Consider the following 13,401-nt stretch of genomic DNA (forward strand, 5'->3'; position numbering starts at 1 on the left):
ACATTAGATGTCATCTTATCCAAACTGGGAGTGTCAAAAGATTCCAGGATCATATAGAACCTATGCCACACACATGAGGAGGGAAGAAGGAATGCATTTTTCTGAAGCAAGAAATGGCCACAGCTGAAGGAAGGCATTATCATTAGCTTAGGTTAAAGGGGATTTGATAGGAAAAGAACAGAAGGGACTCATGCTCACTTGAATGGTAGTCAAATTTACATTTATTACAAGTCTAGTTGTGAATGCCCTATTTGCTTTTTAGCCTGTAGCTGATTTAAACAGAATATTCAATGATAAATATTGATGCCCTTTTTGAAGAGTATTTCAGATTTCTTTATTTTTTACCATTTTAATGGGATAAAGACAGGGAGCAGACCTGAGATTTCATTGGAATAGGAAATTCCTATGTAGGAAGCCCCTCCCCCCATACAGGTTGGCATCTTCTCTGCCATTTATAGTATTGGAGAGATGCCTAGAGCTCTGAGAGGTCAATTGAGATTAGAGCAAGTGAGACAAGTGTGACCAGGATCAAACTGCCAGTATGTGCTGATGGTAGAACTCCAAACCAGCTCCTCTTGCTTCAAGGCTATCTCTCTCTCCTTTATTAAAAAAAAAATAGGAATTCCCAGATCATCCTTGTGAATCTTACTATATGGGATCTTAAAGATGGTAGCAGGCACAGTGGAGATAGGAAACAAACAATTAGCAAAAAAAGAAGACGCTTCATTTCAAATAAATTATTTCATTTCAAATTTCAAATAAGGAGAGAGGATTATTTCCTTATTTCTTTGTGGAGCATCTTGGATGCACCAGAGCCTGCGACATGGAGCCCTGTGAAATTTTCTTTTGTGGGTCTACATAGTGCCAGAGGGAAAAAAAAGAAATCCAGGGGGAGATATAACTTGGAGGAAGAAAAACACCATGGAGATTTTTTAAAAAGCAACAAGGCATTTGAAAGGAGGAGGGAATGGGTCATGGCTTATAGAATAGCTATGGCTAGAGTCCGGAAAACACCAGGGGTTAGGAGAGCCTAAAATACACAGACACAGATTTCACTTTTGAAAAATGGCCCATAGGAGATTTTAAGTTTGGTTCAATGAATCTGAAAAGCATCCTATTTCTTCACTTAGCAAGGGACTCAAAATAGGCCCTAGGGATAAGGATTTCCTAATATTTTGTAGGGACTTTTGATGTTACAAATAGAAACCACTCTTTTTAGGAGAGTACGGACGAAGGAAGGCTACATGTGGGTGTAAGGACCAGGGCCTCAGGAAGAAGAAGGGCATTGACCTCAGTTTTGTTAGTTTCATCCAAATCACCCTTTGTAGGGTATAGTCCCCTTTGGACAGATTGTAGTTCTCTGACTTTAGGGGAAAGACCAGTATAAACTATATCTAGGGCCATCTATATAAACTATAAGATTTCATAGGAAGCCATAAGAGACATAGAAGACACATAGGAAATCTCATTAATAAATTAATTAAATCTCATTAATATGGAAAATAGATCCCAACAGCTAATGAAAGCTTTTATTCCATATGAAATCATCATGGCTAAAATTTATGCTAATTAAATAAAATGTTGAAAATTTCATTTGTTTCATTTCTTGAAAATATGAATAATGAGATTTCCTATGTGTCCAAACTTTAGGGACACCCTGTATATACCATGGATCATCTACTCAGCTGCTTATTCATTGTTGATCTTAATACAGCTCTTTAAGATTTGCAAAGTACTTTATATGCACTATCTCATTTGAACCTCACAATAGCCCTGGCAAGTAATTTGTACCAATATTATCATAGTCTTTTTTTTTTTGGATGAAGAAAGTTGAGTGACTTGCCCAAGTTCAGACAGCCTATATAACTGTCAGTATTTGGATCCAGCTCTTCCTGACCAATATATCACCCCATCCCTCATGCCACACTGGTCTTAGCCAGCCTGACCCACTGAGAAAAGCTTGAGCAGTGATGGATTGTCAAGCCTTCATTATCAGGTGAAAAGTAAGTACTAAAAAGTTCAAGAGAGGCTTGTGAAACAATTTGGCAAGGTACTGTCAAGAATAAATCTTCAAAGTTCTCATTTTTTTCCCAAGAAAACCTCTATATCCTTGGCAAAGACCAAACATTCCAAAAATGTATTTCCTACAGTCTTCAAAAGTCACTTAAAAAGAACCAAAATACCACTTTCTGGGAACCTTAAGCTGGGTTCTTATGTGAGGGACATGGGGCCACCTTAGGGCTCCTTCAAAATAGCCATGAACATATATATATGGGAAGTCACAACAGAAACTCCCACACATAGAGCTAAGTTATATTATAGGGCAGGTCCTCAAATAGCCAAATGGTTCTATGATCTCCTGAATGTAGATATTTCCTCTGACTGTGGATATTGAAACCCCATTTATGCCTGCATATCCTGTGTAACTTTTGTCCTTATCTTTCCATGGAGAGGTGAAGGGGGAGGGGGACTTAACATGCTTGAGGGCCTTCTTTATTTTTTCTTGACATCTCAAAATACAATTGGAGTAGAAGGAATGTCCATCAAATAAATATTCTTCATTCTTGTTAATTACCAGTACATCTTCTCTTTCTCTTCATACATTACTTTGATGATACTCTGATTCTCCTTTCTTTAAATTTTTTGTAATGTGTTGTAGCCTATTTACTGAGGAAGGAAATGGTAAGGCACTCCACTATCTTTATCAAGAAAACCCCAAATGAGGCCACGAAGAAGTAGACACAACTGAAATGATTGAATAACAACAAAAGTCTACTTATAACCACTATGTATTTCCATTGTCCTTTGATTGATAGCTTGCATTCTTTGGAGACTATAGTATTTCATGACTCATAGTCATACAAAAACACTGAAAAGGTATTGCTATTCAGAACATGGGGCTGGCTTTGTTTCAGGAACAACCCTGGAGTCATTAAAAGAATGTTATGGTTTTTGAAAGACAACACAGCCCACTCTCCTCCTTCTTCAATTTTGGCCTCAATTCAATGTCCATTTGTAGTTTCTGTCTAAGATGCATATATTTATGGATGAAATGAGCTCTAGGTTGCTGTCCTACACAAATCATAGCTTGGACAACAAGGCACATAATGTGAAGGTAGATAGACTCAATCACCAACACATTAAGACAGATTGGGTTCCTCTTCCATTTATACAATGTGGTGTTGATAAGAGGGAACTAGCTTTTCATTTCCAGATTTTCATTGCCAGTCAAGCTCAGGTCCATATAGGTACAATTTAGTGATGGGTTAGATTAGCCTAGAGGATTCCTTTTCATCTGGGAGAGTCTGTGATCCTCTGCTGCTATTCTTGAGGATAACCTGAAACTGTCAAGGAGTCCTATTTCTAAGCTGATTTCCACATTAGAAAAAACTTTCATGTGGTACACAATGTTAGTACCATATAATACTTCTTATATTTTATATGTTATATCACATATGATGTTACATGATGATATATTATATCATATTATTTACATATTATATATGACATGATATACATAAATATATCTGTGTATATATATATCTGTGTAATATACATACAAATACAATGAAAAATTAGGGACAATTATGTTAGATTTCTCATTTGTCCTATCAGAGTTTGGTTTTTTTTTCAGTAATGAATTAAGTAAAAAAACAAATAAGATGATCTAAGCATCTTGGGACCACAGCTCAGTACTACTAGCTGATTTTTTTTAAAGAATCCTCAGAGAGCATTTTTGTAAAGAATATCTATAAGCCCTCTGCTTCTTTGATAGGACAAGTATGGTATAATAGTACTGTTAATAATCTTAAATAATATTAATAGAGTTTTTAAAGTTTGCAAAGTACTTTATAGATAACTTATTAAAAGACTGAATTTGTTACTCACTTAGACATTTGAGCCTCAGTTTCTTCCTTTGTCAAATGGAGAAAACAATTGCATCTTACAGGGTAGCTATGAGGATTAAATGAGACAATATATGTAATGGATTTGCTAAATAAGCATGAATTTTTAATTTTTTTAATTTGATATACAGGCATAACCAATAAAAGCAATGTACAGTAGTTTTTCATGATAAAGTAAAGTTTCTAGGATCCCTGACTGAATTAATTGTGTTCAGCCCCAAATCCTATTAAGCTGTCACATACCTCTCTCTGTTTCTTTCTCCATTATTCCTAATTATGATTGGTGTCTAGGGAGAAAGGTTGCCTTGCCCTAAAAGCCCAGAATAAGCATTCTAAATTCTCTTCCTGGTATTTTCCCCTAACTATCACAGCTTTTTGCAAATGACTATAAGGTTGAAAGGAAACACTTCTCCTTCCCCCCATTGCTGCTCTCCCTGCCCACTGAACCTCAGTCAGACCTTTTCCTAAAGAAGTGATTACTGTTATAGGAACATGGCTGTTATAAGGACATAGCATTAGAATCTGGGGCATCATCCTTTTTATGTATTGGGCTTTTTTCTCTTCCAGGAAAAATAACAGCATTATGCTTTCATTTTCTCAAACTAAAAAAAGTGAGGGAAATAATGATTCTTTGGTTTCAGTGGGATATAATGAAGATGTATAAATTCTCACACAGATCATCAGAGAGGGAATGAAACCAGAGACAATTAGAATCAATGTTCAGTTTGGTGGGAGGAAGGAGACAAAGGCTTCCTGGGGAGTGTGAGATGCTTTTAGAGTTACTGTAAAGCCTGTGTATCTGCGTCTCACTCTTATGGCTATTTGTCCCAGCTCATTCCCTTTCACCATTTTATCTGGTTTTCAGTTCAGGTCCAATCTATTCTTCCTTCTTGATTCTCTTCTAATCTCATTCTTTGACCTCAATCATCACCATCACTATCGATGCCATCAAGGACTCGTTTGCTGCTACTACTGTGGTCATTGACCTCATTTCTGCCATTACCCCTGTGGTCATGGGTCCTCTTGTTGCCTAAAAGGTTTGGCTTATGGGGGTGGCAATACTTGAGGGGCTGAGTGGAGACAGGGAGAAAAAGTGATGAACAAGGTCAGGGTAAGGGTTAGAAAAAGGGCTAGGGATAACGAGGGGAAGGAGGGATTCTCAACAATTTGGATCTTTGTATTTTTAAATTGTTTCTGCTGCCACCATAATGCCCCATTGCAATTTCCCAAGAGTATTCTGAAAATGGGAAAATGTGTTCGAGCTTGTAGAAGTGGCTAACAGTATTTATTTTCTTGCTCTTATGAGTTATAAAATGATAAACCCAATTCTAATTGGAGTCATGGTTTCACTGTAGTACAGAATCTTAGAGTAGGAAGAGACCATGGAGGCCACCTAATCTAATTCATACCTGGATAAAGATCATCTCTACAATGCTTTCAACAAGTGGGCATTCAACCTTTGCCTGAAGACTGCCAACAAGGAGAACCCTACTTCCTCCATAGGTAGCCATTACACTATTTGTTAGCTCTAGTTATTGTTATTTTTCCTATAAAAATTTATAAAGGAAAAAAAAGTTAACTCTTCATAGATTTTTACTTAAATTTTTTTTTTAAGTCAAGTCATTGACAAGCGTTCATTAAGCCCTTGCTATGTGTTAGGTACTATGCTAAATCCTGGAGTTGCAAATATAAGCAGAAAGAAAGAAATTTCTGCCCCCAAAGAGCTCACATTCTAATGGGGGAAGAAATTACATAAAAGGAAGCTGAAAAGAAATGGAAGGAAGAAGGTATTCAGAATGAGGCCATGGAGTGGACAGAACAGAGAGTTAGGAGTAGAGCCCAGAGAAAAATGAAACATGGCTTGCCTCTTAAAATGGTGGTTCTGGGAGTAACTGACCAATTAGAGGAATAGTTGTGGTGTAGAATATATTTCCAGTGTGAGAAGGCCAAGGGCAAAGTGCTGTTCCAGAGTGAGAAGGCTGATGGAACATGGTTGAGAAAGTCAGAATCAGGAGTAGAGCCCAGAGTAGTGAAATTTAAATTCTTCTATACCCCAAAATTGCTCAAATAAAAATATTATTCAGGGGTATAACAGACTGGAAACTCAAGCAAAGTTCAATCTCTCATACATAACTCCATAGATATTGATTTATCTACCTGTACAAATTATGTTAGAAACCCTTTAGGCTCATGAATATTTAATACTTTTATAGGGAAGGCTGTTTTCTTTAGTAAATTTTGGTTGAGGTAAGTGTTACTTGCTTTGGACAGTAAAGACAATTTGGTTTTCTATTATTGTCCCTCTCAACACCTTAGTTTTCATGGTTCCCAAAGCCAGGAATTTCCTCTTCCTTTCTCTGCCTCTTGAAATCTGGGATCATAGAGTTAGAGGTGGAAAGGACATTCAGGGTCATCTAGTCCAGTCCCTCATTTTGTAGAAAAGGAAATTTGGGTCCAGAAATATAAAGAGATTTAGTCCACAGTAGGTGGTAAATAAATGTTTTTCTCTTCTGTCTTCTTCCCAATCCCACAGGCACTAAGTAGCAGAGTAAGAATTCAAACTCAGGTCCTTTGACTCCAGATCCAAAATTCTACATTATACCATGTTGCCTCCAAAGTCCAGCTCCAATATTAGCTTCATGAATCCTTTTCTGATGGTCCCAGCTGGTTGTGATCTCTTCCTCTTCTATACTTTCTTAGTCTCATTGTAGTACTTTTACATATTTATAGGGCTCTGGAATTTTTGAGTCAGAAGAGACCCTTAAAAATCATCCCATCTGATCTTAATAGAATGTAATCTGCTTGTGAGTAGGAACATTTCATTATCCCCAGAGCCTAACACAGTGCCTGGATGGCACACTGTAGGCACTTAAATGCATGGTCATGAAGAGAATTTATTTTACTGATGAGCAAATTAAGTTTCAGAGAAGTTGTCCATAGTGGCACAGTCAATATCTGAACCCAAGTTCAATAACTCCAAATCTAGTGCTGTTTCCACTACACCATGATGCTTTATGTCCCATTTTCTAATTTCTACTATAGTGATTTGCATCTTATCTTCCCTCTTAAAATATACGAGTTTAGAGATCAATGAATTCAGAAACTCTCATATTTATCCTATGTCCCCTTGCCTCAGTAGCTAACATAGTGTGCTGTGCTTAGCACAGTATATGACACATAATAGGTGCTTAATAAATGTTTATTGACTGTCTGACTGTCAGATGTTTAATAAATGCATGATAAATACTGAATAGCACTGGGGCAGTTGGGGGGACTGTAGCTTTTGGAGACAATGAGCCCCAGTTAAAAATTCTCTCTTGACCTACATTTTTATGTTCCCCATAATTATATCTGAAGCCCCATTAGTATTCAATTCATGCATACATGGGTACAATCAGTATATACAAATTTATCAGTGAAGAACTCCAAATCTATGCTAAGCTTTTCAAGTTATTATGGCAAAGTGGGGTTGGAAAAACTAAACAGTAGCTCCATCCTTCATAATGGAAAAGTACACAAAGTCTTGGTAAAAGCTACTGCAATGGATTTTTTGGCACCAACTCAGATTCAAAGGCTGGCTGGTCTCTCTGATGCTTTGTTTCTAAGGCAGACATAGTCTGTCTTTGTGTGTTGCCTTTTGGGGGGAGAGGGAGAAGGGTGCTGACAGTGTTACAAATGATAATTCGATAATTTGCCTGGATAATAATGGGAAGAGTGAGTAACTAATTCAGGGAGAGGGAGAGGGAGGGAGAGAGAGACAGACAGAGAGAGAGAGACAGAGAGAGAGAGAGAGAGAGAGAGAGAGAGAGACAGAGAGACAGAGAGAGAGAGAGAGAGAGAGAGAGAGAGAGAGAGAGAGAGAGAGAGAGAGAGAGAGAGAGAGAGAGAGAGAGAGAGAGAGAGAGAGAGAGAGAGAGAGAGAGACAGAGAGAGAGAGAGAGAGAGACAGAGAGAGAGAGACAGAGAGAGAGAGAGAGAGAGAGAGAGAATTTGCTAAGCCACCCTTGGCAAACCTTTACCTCTCCAGGGCCTACTTTCTCATCCTGTGAGCCTGGTGCTTTCCATCTTCAAAAGTTCCCAGAAACAAAAATGGGTCTCTAAACCCCACTTCCCCTCTTTTCAGAGGGAGGAGACTAGGACATATGAAGGAAGGGGAAAGCAGAGTGGAGCTTATCATGATGGGGACTAGAGAAGTCAGAGGAGAGGAGAGAGGGAGAAGAAGGAATTCACTTTAGTCTTACCAAGTGCTGCAGCTGCATGAAAGGCTGCTTAGTTCCTGCCCTATGTGTCATAGTCCACAGCTGCCTTCGATCAATACATGCAAGAATTTCCTGTAGAAATGAAATAAGCACAGGAAAACTGCACATCACCAAACTGTACCTTCAGAACTCCATAAACCACACACACACACACACACACACACACACACATGCACGCACACCACTTCAGAATATTAATCTAGGTTTCAAAAATACTTACTTAGAAGAGCAAAAGGACTTAAATGCCTTTTTTATTCCCTGGGGTCTTTCCTTCTGTGACAAAGTTTTCAACTGGAACCAGTTGAGAATGCCTTGACCATTAGGATGCAGTTCAACTTGATCATGGTATGTCAGAGCAGCAAGTTTTTGACCTACTTCCTGGAAGGGATGAGCTGGGTGGGTAAAGCTCTTGAATGAAAGATAAACTCTTCAATTCATGCTGTATGACTTTAAACTTTGATTTTCTTTCTGTCTCTTTCAGTCTCTGTCTATCTATCTCTCCATCTCTCTTTAGGCTACTTGATTTGACAAAAAGTTCTTAAAAGAGCTTTGTGATTCCTCTGTGACTTTTAAATATGTTAATAAAATTTAGCAGCTTCTTTCTTATAATACTACCCTTAGACCAGTGTCATGAGATTAACTTCTACTTTATAAAGTCTCTTGGTACTTTATCAGCTATTATCCCCTGGATAGAGTCTATGAAAGATGCACCATTAGCTGGATTCTGTTTCACACCGTAAAGTGAAGAGCTGGTCATAGGAAAAATTGTAGAGTGAAAATAGGTTTTCTATGTTCTTTCAGTCTTCATTTCCCATAAAAAATCCCTAATCAAACATATTTAAACATGCTATTGACACTGAAAATTGGGAAATTGATGAAAGAATAGACATTGACACAGACCATTAATATTTTCTAACAAAATTTAACTAATGAGAATAACACACCACAAAGAAGCATCCAAATGAGCCCAGGAACTACTGCAACCAGCAAATGCTTGTTGTCTTCTTTGCTAAGCAGATAGACATGACACAGGAAGGAAGAATTGACTGAAAATTTAACCTCATTTTGTAAAATTTGTCAGAGAAGGACAGTTAGTAGAAGATTATGAACAGAAATGCTTTTTGAAGGAGCAAGAAAAAGTGAAGGGGAAAAATGTTTACAGAAAGCTTGACAAAAGACCAATTTAAACCATAATATACTGGAAGAATGTGAGGTTGGAACTGCAAGGAATAAGATAAGAAAAACATGGAAAATATCTGTCAAGATTGTTATTGTGAACTTTTCTGCCCATCCGTGAATGAAGGCATCACATTTCTACTCTAACGTTATAGTTCCTAATGTGTCACATAAAGAAGTAGAAATTATAGTAAAAAAAAAAACATATAGAAATAGCTGTTGGACCATATCAAGCAGGCAAATAGCAGGTTTATGCTGGAACTAAAACAAATTTTAAGGTATTGAGGGGTTGATTCTTAAGATATTTGAAATAGTAGAGAATAATAAAAATAAATAATAATTGCACAACAATATTATTTCAAAAAAGTTGATTGAGAAAAATGACTGGAAATTACATGCTTATTTTCCCATTTGTAGAAAATATTTGTTAGAATAGTTCACCACATATGTATCACCTGGTCAAGACCATTTGTATAAGACTCTCCTCACTGGTACAGATTAATTACTCAATGCTCCATTCTTGTATGAGATGAGTTGTTGAGAGCTCAAGAGAGGCATTTCCTTCCTCAGTTTCCTTCTGTTGAGAGAGGACACATACATATTCTTTCCAGGGAGAGATCCTTGTAGGAAGTGAAAAGCTCCACAAAAAAGCTGATATGTGGAGAGGCCAGAATCTCCAACATTTTCCTGTTCTAAGCTTACCACATTAGAGATTTTAAGGAATTTCCCCTTGGCTGATATTGGGGATTTTCAACCATTTATGGTTATGATGAGCTATCTTGCTTCTTGTGAGAGAACTCATTCCCTCTATTGTTTACCGTGTTATAATTTGTGTACCTTCCCTGATTTCTGTTTGTTATCTGCACGGATAAATTAGTTTATCTGTTTTTCACTCTATGTTATAACCTTTATAAAATTCATGTTTGGGGGGAATGGATTCCTGCCTTTGGAGTTTGGACCACTCCTTCTATATTAAAGGGATATTGATCAAGAACACAGTTTGAACCTAAAAATTATTTCCATTAGACCAACACTATTTAGAGGGTTACATAGATATGATTCTCATCCAAAATCTCCTCTCTGAGAAAAGCAGAGTGAGCAGCCTTGTGGCCCCAACATACTACTCTCCTCATGGCAGGTAACAAAATCTCTATTAGAGAAGGTTGGGTGGAGTAGACTTTGAAGCTGCCTATTCACACCTCCCTTCAAGCCACATCTAGATAAACCCATGTAGATACATAAAACCTACATGGGCACAATTCATACACAGGCACACACACATATACCTTACATATTTGATGGAAACCTTAATGAAGGTATGAGAAAAGAAGAGGCAAATATTTGCAAATGATAGTCTACAGAAGACACTATCTTTACACTATAAGGAACAGAGAATATAAGACCCCATTGTGCTTTTTGTTGAATGATTATAAAAATATTCATTAGAGCAAAATAATGCCTTGAAGTTTCTCCTTTGATGAAGATTGCATTTTTGCATTTGCTAAAATCATGAAGATTCTTTGAAAGATGTAACTACAAAGATAAATTTATTGATTGACCCTCTGATTAATATAAAAAGAGCACAGGGTGGCTAGGTGGCACAGTGAATAGAACACCAACCCTGGAGTAAGGAGGACCTGAGTTCAAATCCAACCTCAGACATGTAACACAAAAACTAGCCATGTGACCTCGGCCAAGTAACTTAACCCCAATTGCCCTACCTTTCCCCACTCCAAAAAGCACACACAAAAAAATTAAATGAGCACAGTCATTGTTAGAGTGATTCCCTCTAGGTGGTGAGGTCTTCCAGATGTGCCTATTTATAAGAGACATTGATTGTGCAAAGTCCCAGAACACTACAGAATCTTCCAAGTGACTTCCAAAGTTATACAAAAGAGCTCAACATAACTAGCAACAAAGGAAGAAATAAGTCTATGAACATAAAAAATGCATTCTGTCTGACTTTTCTCTATCCCTTGATACCTTTATGATTTTTTTTTGCTTTTTTGGAGAGGGGAAGGCAGGGCAATTGGGGTTAAGTGACTTGCCCAAGGTCACACAGCTAGTAAGTGTAAATGTCTGAGGCCATATTTGAACTCAGGTACTCCTGACTCCAGGGCCAGTGCTCTATTCACTGCACCACCTACCTGCCCCTTGATACCTTTATGTTGAGGATTTATCTTTGCTTCTCTACTCTTGATTTTTGCTTTAAGGCTTCATTTCTCAACACGTTGAAATTAGTTGACTAAGCAATAGGCTTAAATTAAAGGTTTTTTTTTTTTAAAGAAGTGACCATTTGAAAGCATTCCTAATTTCAAGGAGTAGAATTAGTAAACAGACAAGAGATTTTTAAGAAGGGGACTCTTCCAGAGTAATGATAATTGCTTATATTTATTATTGATGAAGATAAGAGGATGTATTAATTTTCTCATTCTTTGGAAACCATAGACACTTTCATGCAACTATTTGCTTATTTATTCATTTGCTTACTCATTTGTTTATTTGCTTATTTATTTATCTTTGTCTTATGCTACCAGCTTAATTCTGGGGTTCATTGATACGGTAGAGCCTAGGGGCAGCCAGGTGGCTCAGTGAGTAAGAGCACCGGCTCCAGTGTTGGGATGACCCGGATCAAATCTGGGCTCAGATACTCAGCACCACACCCAGAAATAACTGGCTGTGTAACCTTGAGCAAGTTACTTAACCCCGATTGCTTATTAAAAAAAAAAAAGAAAAAAAGATAAGGTAGAGCCTATTTCATCATTGACTGAACAAAGTAAATTTTGGTTTTCAGGGTTTTTACATTTTTCTTTCTGTTCCTAAATAACTTTGAAAGACTTGATTGATTTCAATGAAATTTTATACGCTATTAAATAAAAAACAATAGCAACCAAAACTAAAGTTTATCTTGGCATCCTAAATTCATTTCCTAGTCAGTACAATATCTGGAAATAGAATGGAACATAATACTTTCAGCTAACAATATTTTCTATAATATTTAATAGATTTAGATGAAACTTGATATATAGGGATTATATGGATAGAGTATATCAATAAGTGAGATTCACAATTGACAGGTTTTTTTTCCCCACAGTTTCAATTGCAACTTACTGGATTTTTATTCTGGTTTATATGTGGGTGTTTTTTAAATAGCAGTAAGCAACAGGACAGAATTAGTAATGAAAACAATGTATAATTTTTCCATGTCTAAGATTTTCAGTATGCATAATAGTTATATTGTTGTAAATGTGTCTCTTAGAACTCTTCCTGGGATTGTATGTAAGTGTGTGGTGTTAGGATAGCACAGGGACAATTATGACTATTCATTATGAATTAGACAATTAAGGAAGCATTTATTAAGTACCTATTGTGTGCCAGACACTGTGCTAGGTGCTGAGGATACGAGCAATGAAATGATCCATATTCTCAAGGATATTCTATTCTATCAGTGGAGACAACTGCACATATAAATGAAGACAGAACAAATTTAAAAAAGGAGGTAGCTAAATGCAAGGTAGGCAAGGAGAAAACATGTAGTTGAAAGGGTCAGGAACATCTTCATGTAGAAGGTGGAACTTAAGACTATATGTAGAAAGAAGAGAGGGGTTTTGTGAGGTAGACATGAATTGGGAGTGATTCTAGTAGGAGGCAGCCAGGTGGTGTAGTGAATAGAATTCTGGGCTTAAAGTCAGGAAGACCTGAGTTCAAATCCAGTCTCAGACACTTACCATTTGTGTGAACCTGGGCAAGTCCATTTAAGCTCTACCTGTCTCACTTTCCTCAAGACTAAAATGAGGATAACAGTGGAATAGCATTCACCTCCCAGGATTGTTGTGAAGATTAAATGAGATAATATTTGTAAGATTAACACATAGTAGGCACTTAATAAATTCTTTGTTTCTTCCCTTCATACAGACGTAGAGGACAGTTGATGAAAAGGAATAGAGATGAGAAGTGGATAGTGTGAGGAACAGAGAGAGAGCCAGTTTGGCTAGATCATAGAGTGGGCTGGGGGGGTATTGTGCAATGTGACTGGAGAGATATATTAGAGTCAGTTTGTA

General features: G+C 37.2%; 2 long non-coding RNA genes across 2 annotated transcripts in view; one reads left to right on the plus strand and one right to left on the minus strand.

Moving 5' to 3' along the window:
• Window positions 1–13,401, plus strand: part of LOC138174238 (uncharacterized) — a 91,632-nt gene that overhangs the window by 21,177 nt on the left and 57,054 nt on the right. The window lies entirely within an intron of this gene.
• LOC138174237 (uncharacterized) lies at window positions 237–8,531 on the minus strand. The gene is made up of 4 exons (XR_011171644.1): window positions 8,385–8,531; window positions 8,147–8,236; window positions 3,889–3,954; window positions 237–599 (listed from the first exon to the last, which is right to left on the minus strand). It is a non-coding gene; the product is annotated as an uncharacterized lncRNA (long non-coding RNA).

This window comes from Petaurus breviceps, unplaced genomic scaffold (genome assembly GCF_028583685.1).
Source record: "Petaurus breviceps papuanus isolate PSGF00001 unplaced genomic scaffold, PetGlider_PUasm1.0 688, whole genome shotgun sequence".
Lineage (NCBI taxonomy): Eukaryota > Metazoa > Chordata > Mammalia > Diprotodontia > Petauridae > Petaurus > Petaurus breviceps.